This window comes from Rhinatrema bivittatum, chromosome 9, assembly GCF_901001135.1.
Source record: "Rhinatrema bivittatum chromosome 9, aRhiBiv1.1, whole genome shotgun sequence".
Taxonomy (NCBI): Eukaryota; Metazoa; Chordata; class Amphibia; order Gymnophiona; family Rhinatrematidae; genus Rhinatrema; species Rhinatrema bivittatum.
The window spans coordinates 63974184-63993057 of record NC_042623.1 but is presented as its reverse complement, the minus strand read 5'-3'; the positions used below and the strand labels follow the sequence as shown (position 1 = coordinate 63993057).

The 18874-nt window shown below is 42.7% G+C and overlaps 2 long non-coding RNA genes across 3 annotated transcripts in view; both read right to left on the bottom strand.

Moving 5' to 3' along the window:
• Positions 1 to 652: 652 nt before the first annotated feature.
• LOC115099029 lies at positions 653 to 2781 on the bottom strand. The gene is made up of 2 exons (XR_003858669.1): positions 2527 to 2781; positions 653 to 2341 (listed from the first exon to the last, which is right to left on the bottom strand). It is a non-coding gene; the product is annotated as an uncharacterized LOC115099029 (long non-coding RNA).
• Positions 2782 to 5149: 2368 nt separating this feature from the next.
• LOC115099223 overlaps positions 5150 to 18874 on the bottom strand; it is a 109312-nt gene continuing 95587 nt past the window's right edge. Inside the window, exon 3 of one of the 2 annotated variants that reach the window (XR_003858719.1) lies at positions 5150 to 5282. This is a non-coding gene — a long non-coding RNA (uncharacterized LOC115099223). Of the gene's footprint in view, positions 5283 to 14946; positions 16358 to 18874 lie in introns of those variants that run through there. The other variant, XR_003858717.1, reaches the window with a different exon arrangement.

Sequence of the window (18874 nt, the reverse complement as noted above, 5' to 3'; positions counted from 1 at the left end):
TTCCAAATTCAGGACTTGGAAATATTTCTGGCAGAAAGTAATATGCCAGCTTCAGTGAATAAAACTAATCACATCACATGTTAATAAAATGTGACTCAGAGGCCCTGCAAATCTCAGAAAAGCCCATTACGGGCATTATAGGTCAGCCCTTGTTCTGAATCACACAATAGATTATCAGTTTTATTACCTTCTCCATGACCCTTACTATCCCTTATTGGACATACGGATTAATTTTCCTGATGTATCTCACATCTGGAACTGGTGAAAGGAAGCACACCTAGCACACTGCCACCGTGATAGCAGCTCAAGCTAAGAACAAGAATCTAAAAATGCTTATCCACACTTCATTAAGACAAGTCTCATTTAAATATCCTCAGAAACACTTATGCTGCACAGCTGCAAAGCAATCCATGTGTAACCCCTTTTTAAAGGATTTCACATAGCCTGGGGGGTCCATAAAAATAATTTGCTTCTGGGGCTAACTCTGCTGCCACTTCCCCAACTCTCAGGGTCCCAAGGAGTGGGTTCTTTCTGTTAGGAGGAAGGATAACCTTCTAGGCCCAGGCAGCTGTGCAATCTTCCTTTCCTCTGTGTGTTGGTACTGTACTCTTTCATGGTGTTGGTGCTGCAGGAACAGGCCAGACACATTGTGGGTATTCAAGATAAATTTTACTTGGATTCTTTAGAATTAATGTCCAATCACGTAGGTACCAGCTCCACTTCACATCTGTGTTCCAACTGGGTATTTACAAGGTGGACTCTCCCACTGTCCTCTGTGTATATGCCCCTGGTACTACTCTCCGGGAGGCTGTTTATCCCCTCTTGCATGCTGGGTAAGATTCCCAGCCTGGCACAGAAATCCTAGATAGGAGGATCCTCAAAACCCAAAAATTCATATTTGAATTCTAACAGAGTCCAGATCTTCCCCACCTATGTCCTGTGTTCTCAAAAGTAGAGATCCAGTTGTGGGGCTCCCAAATGCTATTACTTCTTCTATTGAGACTCCTCCAACTGTCACCTCTCGGTAGAAGGGGTCTGATGCCACACAGAAACCTGGCAGGTAGAGTCCAATTCCAAACGTGAGGAGGGGTAGTACAAAAACCTCCTCACAACCGAAAAGAGAGGGAAAAAAAAAACCACTTTCACAATCCCAGCTCTTTCAGTGATGGTGAAAATAGTCACTGCAACCCCTTCACGCCTTCTCCTGTGCCCTGGCCTCCAGATCTAGGGAATATCCCTCACCAAGGATGAGCTAGGGTCCCACTCTCAGTCAAAATATGAAACTAGCCATTGTCCAAACAAAAGTCTCTTTTGAAAACCGGGAGGCAGATCCTCACAGACAGGGAGTGCACTGTAAAAAAAAAAAATCTCTTCTTTACCAAACCCCCGTAGGGCCTAACTCAGACAGGGATAAGCAAAAGCAGCTCCTCTTTCTCCGGAATCCAAACTATAAAACCACACAGCTCACTGACCTGACCTTCCCTTCTAGGCAGGGACCCATCATCTCAGACACCCTCAGGGGGAGGTGCTGATAGGATGGTATTTCCCTCACTGCTGTCTTGTCTAAGGGCAAGGATCTAGGGCCACCTGGTGGAGATCAACTGGGTCTCTACACTCTCCCCCTCCAAACAAAACTTATTTCAGTGGGCGAGAACAGAAACAAATACAATTTTTCCAAATGAAAACATATTAACATATAGTTCAGTAAAGATGTTAACAGGCTATAAGGAGGTACCTCCCAAGTGGAGGCTATAAGCAGCATAGATGTATAGACTTCAGGATCCTAATGCGAACACTCGACAATTAAATAATGTTACCATTACAACATTTACCATAAACCACAATTACAGGTTCTGCCATTCTCCTGGTGGGGGATAACAATACCATGTGCTGTCACGCACCATAACTCACAATTAAAACGTTCCATATCTTTTGCTGGACATAAAAGCGACATCCTAAATTGGCTGTAGTCTGCTAACTGGTACCCATGCCCGCAACACAGTACCAGCAGCTCATGACGGTATAATGGCCAGCAAGGAGGTGCTTGTATCCTAGGTGACATGCACTCCCATGTCCAGTTCACAATACCATTGCTATACACTTTACCACCTACTATACCGCAGTTCTACTGAGATTCATATTAAAGCATGTCTCAAACCATTCCTCCTTGCAACCTCTAGGGTAGAAATTTCAACAGCTTCCTCTCTCCTCACACAAGTCCTGTGAAAGGAAATATCATTGTAGTCATGGGACACAGGAACACCTACAGATGATATTTCCAACTTGGAAAGGAAACTTAAGTTAGTTGCTTAGGTCAGACTTTTGTTGGGAGGACTCCAACCTACAAAGGAGAAATAAATAATGAATCAATTAATTAGTAAAAAGGAATTTTAAAAAACCCACTTTTTTCATGTTTTTCCAAGATTTTATATATTTTTTCTAGAACGATTTTTTTAAATTTTTTATAACACTTTTTTCTTCAAACTGTAACAAAACAATGGCTTCCCCTAATAATTAATGAACTACCTTCCCAAAAAGGGCTATATACAGAGTCCGAAGATATTCTTGTCTTCTTAGCCTCTTGATAGATGCATCCTCTGTGAACAGTTCACCCTCCCTTGAAGGGAAAAGCTAAATGTTCTATGCAATAAATGGAATTCCTTCGGCCTTCCAAGGCTTAGCCCCTGGAACAATCATCTGAAGAACAGACAAACAACAGAAAAAGAAACACTTAGTCCATCCTCTAAGGGCTCTGGAATGTTCTGGTGAACATCCTTTCATGGCTGGGCCTGCTCAGGATCTTTTTCCCTCTATGGTCAAGTTGGCTCGTAATGATCAGGACTTGGTTTTTTCACCACAATTGGGCAGAAGGCAATTTATCTGGTACTTCTTTTGGTCCCTACACTGCATTTGGAAGATGACTGTGTGCTTGTATATGTTCCAGCCCAACTTCATATCAGCTACTTTTCTATCCAGGGCCCTTCTGTAATCGGGTTGTTCCTTCACACTTTGAGGGTCAGATAAATCTTCTACTATGCTTTTGTCAGCAGTTTCTGCCAACCAAAAATCTCTGTTCACTTCAATGAAGTTCATTACATACATGGGTATATTGGGGTGCTGGAAGCCAAACATGACTTGGACTTTCCTTCCCACAATTCGTTCCCCTTGTGACACCCATTACAAGCTGTTCTCCTGCTCTACTTGGCTCAGGACCACCCATGACTGGTCTCTTAATAGTATCGCTAAAGGTTGATCCAGTAGTTCAATATCCACTAAGGACTCAGGCACCCCAGAGATGTCACTGGCTGCTGAAGATGTTGCATCTTCCATGGTGCGAACAGAGAATCGCTCAATGGCTGAGACATCTCTCCTGAGTTGATGCCAGAACTGGGTGAAGCAGACAAGGTCACTCCCTGTAGGTCTTGGGTCCCCTTACCAAGAGATTCACCTTAGGAGTTACCACATGGAAACTCTCCTTGGCTTGGACTGGGCTCACCACCATGCACCACCCATGTATGTTGGTACAGTGACTGGTTTTAGCTGGCTTAGATCTTCCGGAGGACAGTGAACTGGTAGACCATTCATCTGAGGAACTGCCTAAGCCTCTAATCTTTCCCACACCTCCTTTGGGGTCCACCTCTGCTGATTTATTTCATTGGGAAGTCAAAGAATGTGCTGCTTCTAAAGCTTTTAGTAAGTGGACTTGTCCACACCCCTTACACTTCACTGAACTGTTTGCTTCACTGCTGCCTCCGGCCTGGGCCTGCACATCTACTTGTTTGGCCCACGAAACTGGTCCCTCCTTTTCCTCATGCTCCACTTACTCATTCTCTAATTCCTTCTGATACCCATAAGAACAGCTCAGATACCACCAGCACCTTGGGTAAACTGAACCTCACAGCAAAGGCTCCTAAATGGAGAGTCAACAAGATCCATATTCTGTCACTGTCCAGATGGTAGAGGTAGCCAAATAACTTTATCCAGCTAACTTTAGGAGAGCTGAATGGTATGACCAGACTTAGATAAGTTATCTGGCTAACTCTGAATATTGGAATTAACTGGATAAAATTTAGCCGGATAAAATAGGAGCATTCTGAAATGCCTCCAGAATGCTCCTATGTTATCCATCTACATTTTAGCCGGATAATAAGATATCTGGCTAAAATATAGCTAAATAAGGGCCCAAATATTAATTTAGCTGGATTTGAACTTCATAGTCAGAAAACGTCCATCATCTCAGTTTATTTTGATGCAAGATATCTCGTTGTGGCACATATACAAGTTTAACAGATTCCATTAACAAATGATGTGTTCTCTGTCACAGAGATAGATATAGGGCAGATTCAATGACTCACTATCATGGAGGCAATCAGGCTTTGATTTCCAAGCCTAACTTCTGTTCCTCAGGCCGACTGTGGCTGTAGATGCTGCAGAAGGAGCATACACCGCTCCCAGAAGGAAAGGGAGTCTCAATCATTTATAATCAGCAACCCCTAGTGGCCAGACTCAGACTACACTCATAACAGGCACCAGAGGGAATTGTGATCTGTGACCCCTGGTCAAGGGCTGATGGCTGAATTAGCAGGCAGGAGCAATAAATATGGGGTGGGGGGGGGGAGGCGGGGGGAGAACAATGTTGTGAATGAAGACTTATGATGCATAGCCTGTTACAGGCTGATTCCAACCAAGCTGGAAGCCCAGGGGAACAAAATTAATGGGATAGAAAGGTTCCCCTATGAGGAAAGGCTAAAGAGGTTAGGGCTGTTTAGCTTGGAGAAGAGATGGCTGAGAAGGGAATATGTTAGAGGTCTATAAAATCCTGAGAGGACCTAAATGGTTACATGTGAATCGGTTATTTACTCTTTCAGATAATAGAAGGACTAGGGAGCACACCATAAAGTTAGCAAGTAGCACATTTAAGACAAACCAGAGAAAATTATTTTTCATTCAATGCACAATTAAGCTCTGGAATTCATTGCCTGAGGATGTGGTTAAGGAAGTTAGTGTAGCTAGGTTTAAGAAAGATTTAAATAAGTTCCTGGAAAAGTCTATTAAGTGCTATTAATCAAGTTGACTTTAGGGAACAGTCACTGCTATTACTGGCATTAGTAGCATGGGATCTATTTAATGTTTTGGTACTTGCCAGATATTTGTAACCTGGATTGGCCACTGTTGGAAACAGGCAGCTGGGCTTAATGGACCCTCAGTCTGGCCCAGTATGGAAACGTCTTATGTTCTTAAGAGAAAATTGCCATTCCAAAAAACTCCAACAAAACTCTTCCCTTAAAAAAAAAAGGAAAAAGAAAAAAGCACAACCTCAGGACAAATGTAGATATGATGATGTCAAGTTATGTTTGCATTTATCTTGTTGTCTACTCAGCAGAGCTGCTCAAGCATCATTCTAGCAGATTTTCAGCTGGCATGTAAGTCTCAGATCCAGGTAATGCATGCATCATTTTATTTTTATTTCATTCTATTTGGATTTTCCCTGATAATTTGTTTACTGAAAGCAAATAACATTCTATTATTACCTCTTAGAAACAGGAACTTCACCAGTAACTTGCAAGTATAGTCAATTATTTTTCTGTATTCCCTAGAGGGACCATAAGAGCATGACTCTGGTGTCCACTATCTTGCTCGCCTTCAGAAAAGTCCAAACTTTCAGGGCCTGACGGTAATCTTAATTAAATGTTTCGCTGTATTACTTCCAGCTTTGTCACAGTATGATACAGCTATTAATTATGTTCTTTTTTTGCATTTGTAATTAAACTGTGAAATATGCAAAGGTATTGCTATTTGCTAGTCAGCTAGCATTTGAGTCAATAAGTTGCAAGTGATACCATTTATTGGACTAACTTGATGCATTTGAGACCAGCTTTTGAAAGCTATGTTTTCTTCATCAACTCAGTGCAAGAAAGAAGCATAACTCTTGAAAATTAGTAAGAAATGCATTGTTTGTCAAAAACCTACAACGTATGTGTTGACCTTTTTCTCTATAAATCCAAATAGTCTAATATGACAACCACAATACTTTAGTCAATGCCTTAGAACCTCAAATGGCGTGCACTGCGAACTAATTTGAAGGAAGATTAAATGTGGAGTGTAACATGTGATTCAAAGTACAAGGCAACAAGACTGCTATTTGGAAGTAGACCAGGGACAAAGCAGGATGCAATTACCTGCTCCTCTCTTGCCACCTCACATCCACAGAAGAGCAGGCCTTGCGTCTGTGCTGGCTTTTGAAAGGGGGCACTTTTGGGGAAAAATTAGGGGACTGTTCCCAGAGAGTCCTGGAGAGAGGCACACGCTAACCCTTTAATTTTGGGCTGGTTAGCGTAAGAAGGCAGCACCTGCTACGGATGTGTTCCCTTTAGCACAGGTACTGTAAAATTGGCAGATAACACAATACCTTCCGATTTTACCACCCTTTAGTAGATAGGCTCCCTAAGGTTTGCATTGCCAGGTAAAGAAATAAATAGTAAATTAAGCAAGCACCACCCCTTCAAGTCAAGTATAAAAGCCTAGAAATCAAAGCCTATTCTGGAGCTCCTGTTAGAAGATTGTAAAGAGCTACTGCAGGGAGAAGGAGGGGGGAGGATTTAGAGGAAGAGATGGATGAGCAGAGGTGGAGAAGCTAGAAGAGGAGGCATGAAAGGGAGAGGAGAGGGAGAAGATAGTAAGAATGAAGAAAACACTCTCGTGTGGCATTATCCAGACTCTGGATCTGAAATATCTATTGCAGCACCAAGTAGAATAGGGGTGTGCATAGACTTTTTTTTCCTTTATTGTTTTTCTATTCATTTGATTTTTTTGTTTGCTTTGTTTGTTTGTTTATTATTTTTATTTCTTTAAAATATAAAAAAACAACATTTAAAAAAATAAGAGTCTGTAGCCTAAAAAACACAATCCCGGACTCTCTTGCATTCCTTCTCTCTCCCACCTGACCCTCTTACCCTATGGTTGAAAATGTCTTCACAGGACCACTGTTGGAAATGGCGCCGGCAGACCAAGGCTATTGCTATTGTTATTTTTTGCCGCATAACATGGTGCTGGCCTGGCTCATTTTTCGCCATTTTATACTGCAAAATTTAACAAAGGTGTTGGCCTTGGTCTGTCAGCGCCATTTCCAATGGCAGGAGTAACCAGAGATTGCTTCTGCCCCATGAAGATATTTTCAACCACAGAGTGTGAGTGTTCGTGGGGTCCAAGAGTTGAGGGGGAGTGACAGCAGTGACAGCATTCATTTATTTAAAAATGAAAATGAATGAAACTTCATTTGTTTTCTTTTGTTTCTATAAGGCAGTTCAGGCCTTACTATAAAGTGTACAGGTGTATTGGTTAAAATGAGGAACTTTCCAGAGTAGGGAAGTTCTGGAAGTGTACACAAGGAGCAGAGTGACAAAGAGTTCCTACTCCCCAAAAAAGAGATGGGATGGAAGGAAGTTATAAAAGGTGCTTCCACCAGCACCTGGGGTGAATTGCTGTTTTGGATTTACTAAGAAGCAGAAGGCTGAGACGCCCACCAGTCAAGAGGCCTGTGGTGCTGAGGCTGAGACCTGCCGCCTTGGTAGGAGAGTGAGAAGATTCCTAAGAAGGTTTCAAATTGGAAAGAAAAGCCCTCGATAACCTGGGATTTTGCTTTTCTGCCATGGGGAGCTCAGTGCCTGGGACAGAGGTGTATCAGGAGTGGAGAATCCACGCTACACTGTCACGTTTTCACCTGCTGTACAGCCTCACCATCAGAGCTGTAGCCAGGCTATTTGGCACCTATGGCCGGGTCAAAAAGGGCACCCTCAACCTGATCACAACACACGACCCCACAAGCCAGGACACTCTGTTAAACAGGGCTTTAATTTTCATTTTTATTTTGATCCAGCAGTTTCCTCCTGCCCCTATAGGCTTCCAGCTCAATCAGAACCAATACAGGGATCCTGGTACCCTAAGCCTAAATTAAAAAACTGAACTGGAAACCCAAGAAGCCAGATTCTGCATGCCAAGCAACACCAGAGAAAGAGAAACAGAAATACATCTCCTCCTGCATTGTGCAAAATTAGATATCCTGAGCTGCACATTCCCAAAGTTGACAAATTCCATCCACTAAACTGAATATAAAATGCTTTTTTCTACTCTGGCGTCTGGACTTTTCTTTTTCTAATCACTTTGGTCCTCAATTCTTTATACTGATTTCCTCTTCTTGGTCTCCTAACTCCTTTACAGGGTCTCCTGTTCATTTTCTATTTCATCTCTCTCCTGTCTCTTCAGTACCTCCCTATGCCTCTGTCTAACATCAATCTTTCCCTTTTATTCTCCTTTTTCTTCATTCTCTTTATCTCTGCCTCTCTATTCACTCACCTAGATTTCATCCCCCCTTCTCTCCCTCCAGTTCTCTGTGCCAATCCTACACCTCCCCAATTCTTCCCTCTATTGCCCCCTCTCAGTCCTCCATCTCCCTCTCACTGAGTTGCTCCTTTTTTCATCTCCAGCTGTCTGGACCCCTTGTCCTTCCCTTCAGCCACTGCATCCTTACTTGTGCTCTTAAAACTCCCTCACCTCCAAATCCTCCTCTCCCCCCCCCCCCCCCCCCTCTCATCTTCCACTGTCATCTTCCAACCAATCCTACCTTCCGCTCTTCCCTAGGACCAGTGGATGGGGATTAAGCACCCTAAGTGAGCCTTACAGCCTTTCACCCCCTCCCCATACACAATTCACAATTATGCATTTATAATAACAGATTTTACATGAGAAAGGACTTTCTGAGGTTTAAAAAAATCACGTATAGCATGCATATTATATGTACATGTACTGCTGTGGTGCCAACCAGAAACCCTGCAAAAGAAATAAAAAAAGACTCTTGGAACCCATATGGTATTAGGCCTATGGTAATGTTTGTTGGGTGTGGGTTAGACCCTGGGAAAGTCATGTATTGAATTGCAATTACAATATTGTAAATCTCCCATATCAAAACAGCCCTAACTGTCAGCACTCAAACAGTAAATATCCTACTTATGAAAAGGCAAACTGTAAATAATACACCAGGTCCTAAAACACCAAAATACCTCCTATTAGGAAAACAAAACAAGCCAGGCTGCTAGAGATCCCTACACAGAAATTACCAGTTAGCAGAATAGCTCATTTCAGTCACATGCATAGAGCATAGACAGACCCTCACTAAATACAAAATATAGAGACCATAAGTTCTAGACAGAAATGTGCAGACAAAAACTAAACTGAAAACCGCCACAAAACATACTCTGTATGCAGTGCAACAAGGGAAAAGCAGAAACATCACCATGCCTCATAAAATATCAAACAATAAAATCAAGAAATATAAACATCAATCATAATAGTAAAACCATACTAATAAAAATAAATATTTCAAAACAGCTCATGAATAGTACAGCATCCAATAATTAAAAACTCATATAAAACTTTTCCACATGACAATAAAATATTTCAAAACAGCAGATACATTAAATAACACCCAATAATTAAAACTAACAAGGATTAATAAATCCCCTGCTTTTCATACCTGGGATCTTTTGATTTCCGGATGCCCTGAGATTGTCATGGATTAGCGAGGTGGGGGAGGGAGCTGTTTGTTGCACACAAATGTTCTCCCTTCCCTCTAACACACACATGCTCTCTCTCACATGCTCAGTCATACATAACCATGCTTGTTTGCTCTCTCAAATGCTCAGTCATAAACACAGACACACTTGTTCTCTCTCACTTACTCAGTTATACACACACATGCTCATTCCACATCTCATATGCTCAGACATACACACATACATACTCGCTCGTGCTCTCTCACATGCTCAAATCATATACACACACACACTTGTTTGCTCTCTCACATGCTCAGTCATACACACAAACTCATTTTCTCTGTCTCTCATATGCTCAATTACACACATACTCTCATTCGCTCTCTCACATACACAATCACACACACACACACGCAAACTCACTCTCTGTCAAATGCATAATTATCCACAGACATACACGTTCACTCAACCTCTCTCACATGCACAATCACACATGCACTCGTTTTCTCTTTTACATCACAATTATACACACATATGCTCGCTTGCTTTCTCTCTCACATACACAATCATACGTATACATGGTTGGTTATTAGCTCTCTCGCATACTCAAACACACAAATGCTCATTCCCTTTCTCACATTTTATTTATTTATTTTATTTATTTGGTGCTTTTCTATACCGGCATTCATGATACAATTATATCATGTCGGTTTACATGGAACAGGGGTGCAGTAATTTAATATATTAACATAGTGAATATTAGCAGAAATTACAATATAACAGGGGTGCTGAAACTGGGGGAAGGAAAGACAAGGCATAAGTCATTCAATGGCAAGAAGAGCAATTATATACATTGTGCTGCAATGTGCAGTAGTAATTGTGCAGTAGTAACTGCTATTGTGAATCAGTAAGTTTCTGGAAAGGCTTGACATATTCAGTCATACACACACATGCTATGTTCTCTCTCATACATTCTCAATCATACACACACATATGACATTCACTCTCACATGCTCAATTATATGCACACACACACACACACACGTGCACATTCGCTTGCTCTCACATGCTCACACACACACATATGCTCCTGTGCTGTCTCTCTCTCATACACACATGATCAACCATACACACACACATGCTCAATCACAAACACACATACACACATACGGTCCTTTGCGCTCTCTCTCTCACACACACACACACACTCCTTCTTTCTCTCTTTCTCTTTGCAGCATGCTTCTTCTGACTGCAGGAGCAGGATGAGAGACCTTTGTTTCTTGTTTTCGGGCCGTGAGCCACGCTCTTCCTAAATGCGAGGAGATGGAGGATGCTAATACTACTTCACGGGATGGCTCCTCCTGACTTCCAGGGGTGGGAGGTGGATGCTGCTTTTAGTGGCTTCGCAGGCCACGCTCATGCTGACTGCTGAGGTGGGGTGGGAAGCCGATGCAGCTTAGAGGGGGCTGTACTTCCTCAGACTGCGGGGGCGGAGTGAGAGGCCGATGTTTGTCTTTGCAGCTCGTGGCTCACGATCTCCATAAATGCAGTGGAGGAGGCTGATGCTGCTTGACAGGATGTGCTCCTCACTTCTGGGGGTGGGAGGCCGATGCTGCTTCTTGCAGCTCCAGGGGCCCCTCTGCTCCCAACTGCGCAAAGGTGGGGAGCAGTAGTGGTAATTTTTTTTTTGTCTTGATTTGGGGGCTGCCGCCAATCCCCCCCCCCCCCCCCCCCCCCCAGACTCCAGAAGCTGGTGCAGCAGCTCTTCTTCCCTCTGGCAGCTGAGCTGTTGAGGCAGCAAGCCTCTATCGGTCGCGGAGAGGCCAGCGGATTGTCTGTTTAATTTTGAAAGGTGCCATCCCTTGAGGATGGCACCTATGGCCGAGGCCATATCAGTCATAGGCTAGCTACGGCTCTGCTCATCATGCTCTGTCCTGCCTGCTATGACACCTCTCTGCCTGCAGAGGCCTCCAGCGAGAAATTATGAGTAACATTTATGACTTCTGCATGGCGGCTGGAAGTGAAAGGCTTCCTTTACTTCTCTGTTGGACTGTGCTTGAAGCAGTTTTTTTCCTACTATTATTCTACTCTGCTTGGACTTTTTTTTTTTTTTCTTGTGGATTTTTAATAAATTTTCTATCTGCTTTGGAATAACAAATCTGGTGTGGATTCCTGACTTTTGTTTGAAAGAGGGCAAGTTTCCCCTTGGACCTCCCAGCTTTTGCTGGTCCCCAGTTGGTTGAATTCTGGATTTTTGTCTGTTCTGGGGCTGCAGAAGAGTCACTCACCGCCCTTGTCGCTGCCCTCGGTGACTCCTGACAAAGGCAGGGGGGGGGGGGGTGTTACATTTTGTTTGAAAAATGAATTGAAACAAAACCAGAAATTTGGTTAACATTTCCTGTTTCTTTTCAAACTAATTCAGATCCCTAAAGAAGGATGGTCATTCTTTTAGCCAGGCCCTGGAGCATTTTTCTGTACTCCTTAGGGGATAGTTCAGGAAGATGTCCCCACGGCTGTCAGATGTCACATACTGTGGACTACTGGAAGAAGAGGAACCAGGGACTGCAAGGGTCTACTCCAGAAGATCTCTAACATACTGGCTCATCCAACCGAGACCAGAGTAGGGAGTTCAGACTCCATCCCGTTCTGTGCCATGGGGGATTACCATCTTAGGACAGCAACAAGTCAAAGGTGCAGTATAGCAGTTCAAGGCCTAGAAAGCCTGGCTCTGAGCTGGCAGTGTGGCCTCCTTTGCAGTGGTGCTTGCTGAGGTGTCTCCTCCTCTCTCCCTAACGCTTCCTGGATTTTTTCTTCCCTTTTTAATCTTTTCCCTCTTTCACTTAACTCTTTTCTCCCTTGGCATCTGGTCCTGCGCCCAGAGCCTCACAAGAGGCTCCAGATTAGTGAAAGAAGTCATCCTGTCAGACGTGGCCTTTCTTCCCCATAATCTTGGTGTTGAGTTTTTTCTTATAATGTAAATTTCCTGCTGTAAATACCACACCACATTTTCACCTTAGTACAAAGGGACATTTCTAAATATCTCATTACTCTTAAATATCATCAGATTACCACATTTGCATAGGGAGACCGCCATATACGGTCTCTTTTAATTGATTTGGTAAATGGTTGGTATATAGCACAACATTTATTGTGCAAAAGACGGCTTTACTGTGCAACGCACAGCACAATCACACTTTACTACATTCACCCCTTAGAGCCATGTTATAACCAATAATAGAATGTAAATATTATATCTCCAAACGTTGGTAATTTTGTTTACTGTATAACTGCACATTGTACACACGGAAAAGTATCACGGATGCTTCTGCTATAATATTTGCACAGTACCATGGCATAACCTATATTGCACATGGGCCTTCATGGGATTTCTTACATGCTTGCCCTGTACCAGGACAGTCGTTCTCAAGGCCCCCATACAGGATAGCCTAAATGTAGGAAGTTACATTTTATGAATATTCCTTATAGACATTCTACAAAGAGGACCTATTGGTAGGGTGTGCAGGGGGTAAAAAAAGTTTCATTTCATGTTTTTGTTTCGGGTCATTTAATGTTTATTTTAATTTGTTTCATTTGGTAAACAAAAAAAAACAAACCCCATTACATTAAAAAAAAAATGTGAGTGTTTGATTTCATTTTTCGTTTCATTTAAAAATGTTGAGGGTTGGCACGGACTGAATTTGGGAACCACTTCTGCAAGTGCTTTCCAACCCAGTCTTTGAGGGCCGCCCAGCCAGAATAGCAAAAATGAATATGTGTGCGATATATCTGCATCCAGCGGAGACGATGCATGGATATGTATCGCGCACATTCACTGCAGATATCCTGAAAACCGGACTGGCCCAGTGGCCCTCAAGGACCAGGATGAGAATATGTGCTGCACATTACAGACTATGGCCTTGGATTATTTTGAGTTAAGGGAAGATAGTGAATATGTATGAGGCAATTGCACACATTTACAGTTATTCACACAATTATAATTGCATCACTTACACATGTGCAAAGTATATCACTTAATCATTGCCACCCAGGGCTAATTTCCAAGTCTCACTTTGAGTTTTGAGATATCTAATTATCAGCTCCAAATTCTACATATTCATCAAGACTAGTATTTTGCATTAAACAATCCTAGACAAAGTACAATGCGTAGAGTACAGCTATCACTAAACGGCACTCTAGGGAAGAGATAATAGCGAACAATATGATATCTTGAAAAGTGATAATAGTTGCTCCACAGGGGGTTCCTTTCTATTAGCATTTAAATACTTTGAAAAGTCTTAATTTGGGGTAAGCGAGAGTCATCCTAGTAAACAAAGAGATTCTAGCACTGAATGGTGATGCTCAGCTCTTGCATTATCTATCATATATTCCCTTGCCAGAGTTTTATTCCCATTACTTTGCTCCAGCAATGTGTTAACTTAAATAATTATGGTCAATTAATTATGGAGAGGAGTAACTAGTAGAAACAAAGATTATGGATTTGAAATGCGTAAATCAGGAATTCAGCAGCAGAATAAAAGGGACAGCCCCAGGAATTGTTATTCTGCCTTCCCATACTACAGTTAATATGCGCTATTGGTGAGGTCTCTTACTGTAATAAGAGTTTTACTGTGCACTTATTTAGTATCAGGATTGCAAAATGAGGCAAGCAAGCAGCTCTGGCTAGCCAAAAGTGTAAGGAGTGACCCTCATACACACTAAGAGGCACCTCCAATAACACACATTGTCTTAGCATAAAGCACTGAATCTTGTGGTTTACTATTTTGACTTTAGATGTATTTATTTGTTTGTTTTAGGAGTTTTAAAAGCCATGGTTCAACTGCCATTCCACTATTGCACCAAGTTTAAAAGGAAAGTCATGCCAGGCAACTAAAATCTTTAGGGGCCAGTTCAGTAAAGGGCACACTAAAAATATGATTAATTGTATAGATATTAAACGAAAGCTATGCCACATACATACACTAAAAGGGCTGTACTAAAGGGAGCACGGTCATTTTAAAATGATGTGCTCCGAGTGGTTGGAGCAGCAGGCTACAAATGAAGGAAACCAGGGTTCAAATCCCACCGCTGCTCCTTGAGACCTTGCACGAGTCACTTTACGCTCCATTGCCTCAGGTACAACAAACTTAGCTTGTGAGCTCTCTGGGGACAGGGAAATATCTACAGTTCCTGCATGGACTATCAATCAAATAAATAAAAATACTTAGATCCCTTGCAAGGACTGGTTAACGCGGGGCAGCTACCCCATCCCTGACGAGCAGTAAGACCATCCCAGCAGCCCTTCCCTTCCATAACCCTAACAGCAAGCCCTGGTCTTTTGGGTCACGCCTCTCTCCTCTTAACAAGCACAAGGTCCTTTTGGGCACGAAATCTTGACCTAGCTTTTTTGGCGCTATCCTCTGCCCCCCCCCCCCCCCCAGCATGAAACTTCTCCAAACAATCTGTCCCACCATCCTGTTCGCAAGAACTAGCATTCCAGGTACCCCTTTCACACCCTCATCCATGCCTGCTGGGAAACCCTACCCCCATGCTATGCAGAAGATTAGCCCCTCCAGGCTCCCCCTGTGGCTTGATACCCTGTGCCAGACTGCTAGCTGGCACCATTTTTAGCTCTGCAATGCTGGCAGCATATTAATGGCTTCTGTACTGCCACCAAAGGCTCTGAGGGGGCCTGCAGTCATGAGTTTTACGGTGGGGGATGCATATTAGACCATCAAGCCCCCAGAGGGGTTTCATGCTTGTTGGGGGGAGAGAGAGGAGGATTGGTCAAGAACACAACCTCCTCTCTGCCTGGGTTAAATATTAGGTCAGTGCATTTGACACATAACCCCCTGCTGGTGCTAAATTTACCTTGCCCCAATGAGCTCGATAAATGTAGTGGGTGTCGGTGAATAGGGTGATAAAAAACAATTTTGTCCTTACTGCATGTCATGGTGCACAATTATACAGAGAGCTAAACTCTCATTCCGTTTCCTATACCAGACAGGTTGATTCTTAAACGCCATAAAGCATTTATTGAAAAATGCAAACTGGAAACAGATCTTACTAGAAGATGAAGTGGAGACAAGAATAACAGGAGCAGGCTCCTCAGCTGTGTCACAGATGGATTGTTATGGCCTTCTTTATACACTCAGCTGAACCAGGTGAAAAAGCAGTACTTTCTGTGGGGGTCTCAGTAAAAGCAATAACAGTGATATGAAGACTTAGCTAACAGCTGCTAACTGAAAAGTGAAACTTTTTATACAATGAAGTCAGAAATCCTAAAGTGCACAGCTTCCTACCCTAGACTTCTCCAATCAAAGCATAGGTTACAAGTTTATAATGCAAACCCACAAATGCAATATTTAATACAACCACTAGGAGGCAACATAAACTATAAAAAAAATAGACCTCATTATCACCTTATTTGATTATTTTGCATACGTATGCCCAAATTTACTTCAAGTTTTCACCTGCACTAAATCAGTAATGATTAGGTCATTATTTATCAAGCATGTTTAGGTTTAGCAGTTTTCAGTGATTTGGCCCCTTAGTGTTTTATGGTTTCACGAGATATTTGAATAGCCAATGCAAAATAAAGTTAATTATCAATCCGTTGTCCTGTGGTATCTCATACAATCTGTGAAGCTCTTGCAGTGTCTCCTTTATTTTCCAAACCATGTCAGTCTTTCTCAGAATTATGAAAGGGGAAGAAGTCACCACAAGAGACAGGCCTAGCGAAGCTTGGAGCATGAAACTAAAAATCTGCTTAGCCATCATTAATTCCCCCGTTATAGAACTGGATCCAGGTCCTGTAATAAAGAAAAATCTGTAACAGTGAATATTGAAGAAAAAAAAGAAGGGAATACCTCAGAAAGCCTAACCATACAACACCTCAAAGGTTTTGGTATGGAATCAACAGGCTGTACTCATTTCCATCACAGGCAAAAACCCTTTAAAATATCAAACACACTTGTGAGCAGAATAGTCCTTAGGTGCATTAAAAAAGTGTTTTCCAGAAGTTCAGAGAGAATGAATGAAAACATGTTTCCGCGCACAGGGCCCCCAGTGTCCTGCGATTCTGCAGCCCTTCCCTCGGAATCGGCCAATCTTGTGCACCCACCATGTGGGTCAAAGCAGGATGCTCGAACCTGAGCAGGAGAGGAGGGAGGACGTGCTGGAGGGATTGCAAGGAGCAGGTGAGTGAGGAGATGTGGAGGCGGGGGAGTGAATGAACCGGGGATGGCTGTGGGGGAAGGAAAGGAGAAGTGAGTGAGCCAGGGATCACTGTGGGAGAAGAGAGGCAGGGAGGGAGGGATTGACTCTTAGCCCCCCATCGTTCAATGTCTTTTCCATGTTAGTACCAGGAACAGTTATGTTTATCCGGTACAGCTCATCACAACAAACAGGAATCACAGTGTTTGAATGCACCGTACAACAGAACTATCCAAAAGGCCATTCGATTCTAGTTTACACATAAAAATGCTTCTATTTAGAACACTTCCGCTATTAACGAGAGAAAGCTGTACTTTGCTGTGAAGGGCTGAGATTGCCCTAGTACTATGTTTCGATTTCCTGCATCAGGGGCATTAGACTGCACTTTTTGTTATCAGTTGATTGTTCATCTCAGCATCCTCTGCATACGTGGCAGCCATTTGGTGGTGAGCTAGTTAAGATAGTGTATCTGTACTTTCAGAAAGCGTTTTACAAAGTCCCTCATGGGAGACTGGAGAAAAGTGAAAGGTCATGGCATAGGAAGCAACCTTCCATTGTGGACTGAGAACTGATTAAAAGATAGAAAATAAGAGTAAGGCTAAATGGTTCATTTTCTCAGTGGAAAAGGGGGAATAGTGGAGGGCCCCAGGGATCTGTGCTGGGGCCACCGCTTTTTAACATACCGTATTTATAAATGACCGGTATAGATGCCAGCCCTCCTTCATCTTCGTCATTGCTGTTAAGATATTGACCAAGGTATGGCTGATATTCATCGCCTGGGTGTGCAGTGCAGCCCCCTGTATCCTGCTGATTCACCCCTTCTACAGCTGCTGCCTGCCCTGCCTTGCCTAGAGGCCACCAGTACATCATCAGAGAAAGATAGGCATGTGAGGCTTTCTGGCTGGTCCGGATGTCACTGGTGAAATGGATGCTGGGTCAGACCAAGGTCCATCGAGTTCAACATTCAGGCTCTGACAAAGGCCAGTCTGGGTCACAAGTACTCATTAGACCCTCAATAGTTGATCTATTTCTTGTATCTCACTCCCAGGGATAAGCGCTGACTTTCCCAAGTCTACCTGGAAAGTAACTGTTTATTGTCTTTTCTTTCAGGATCTATACAAGGGCATTGCAATATTCTCAGTTTTGTTCTCTGTTCCTTTACAAATAATGCCTAAAACTCTTATCTGCCTTTTTGACTGCTGCCGCACACTGAGCCGAAGATTTCAAGGTATTGTCCACAAGGGCTCCGGGGTCCTTTTCCTGGGTGGTGACTCCTAAATGGAATTGGGATTATTTTTTTCCTACATGCATCATTTTCCACTTGGCCACATTAAATTGCATCCACCATTCAGAAGCCCAGACTCAGTCTCACAAGATCCTTCTGCAGTTCTTCACAATCAGCTGCTGTTTAAAGACTCAAAACAATTTTGTGTCACCTGTAAATCTGGTCACCTCACTCATTGTTCCTTTCTCCAGATCATTTATGAATATGCTAAATAGCAAAGGTTCCAATACAGACACCTGGGGCACTCCACTAATGATCTTTCTTCATTCGGAAAACTGACCATTTAGTTCTGCCCTCTGTTTCCTGACTTTTATCCAGTTACCAATCCACAATAGGACACTGCCTCCGATCCCATGACCTCCCAATTTCCTGAGGAGTCTCTCTTAAGAAACTTGGTCAAATGCCTTCTGAAAATTCACATACACTATATCAACCAGCCCACCTTTGCCCACATGTTTATTTACACCTTCAAAACAAATATAGTTAATTGATAAGGTAAGTCTTCCCTTTGCAAAAATCATGTTGACTCTCCCCAATTAAGCCATGTCTATTTATGTGGTCAGTAATTTTGTTTTCAACAATAGCTTCAGCCATTGTGCCCAGCACCAATGTCGGACTCACCAGTGTATAGTTTCTCAGATCATCCTTGGAGCCCTTTTTAAAAACTGGTGTCACATTGGCCACCGTCCAGTCATGTGGAACCATAGCCTGTTTTAAATGATAGGATGCAAATCACCAGAAACAGTTCTGCAATTTCATTTTTTAGTTCCTTCAGAATTCTGGGGTGAATACCATCCATTCACGGTGATTTGTTCTTCTTTAGTCTGTC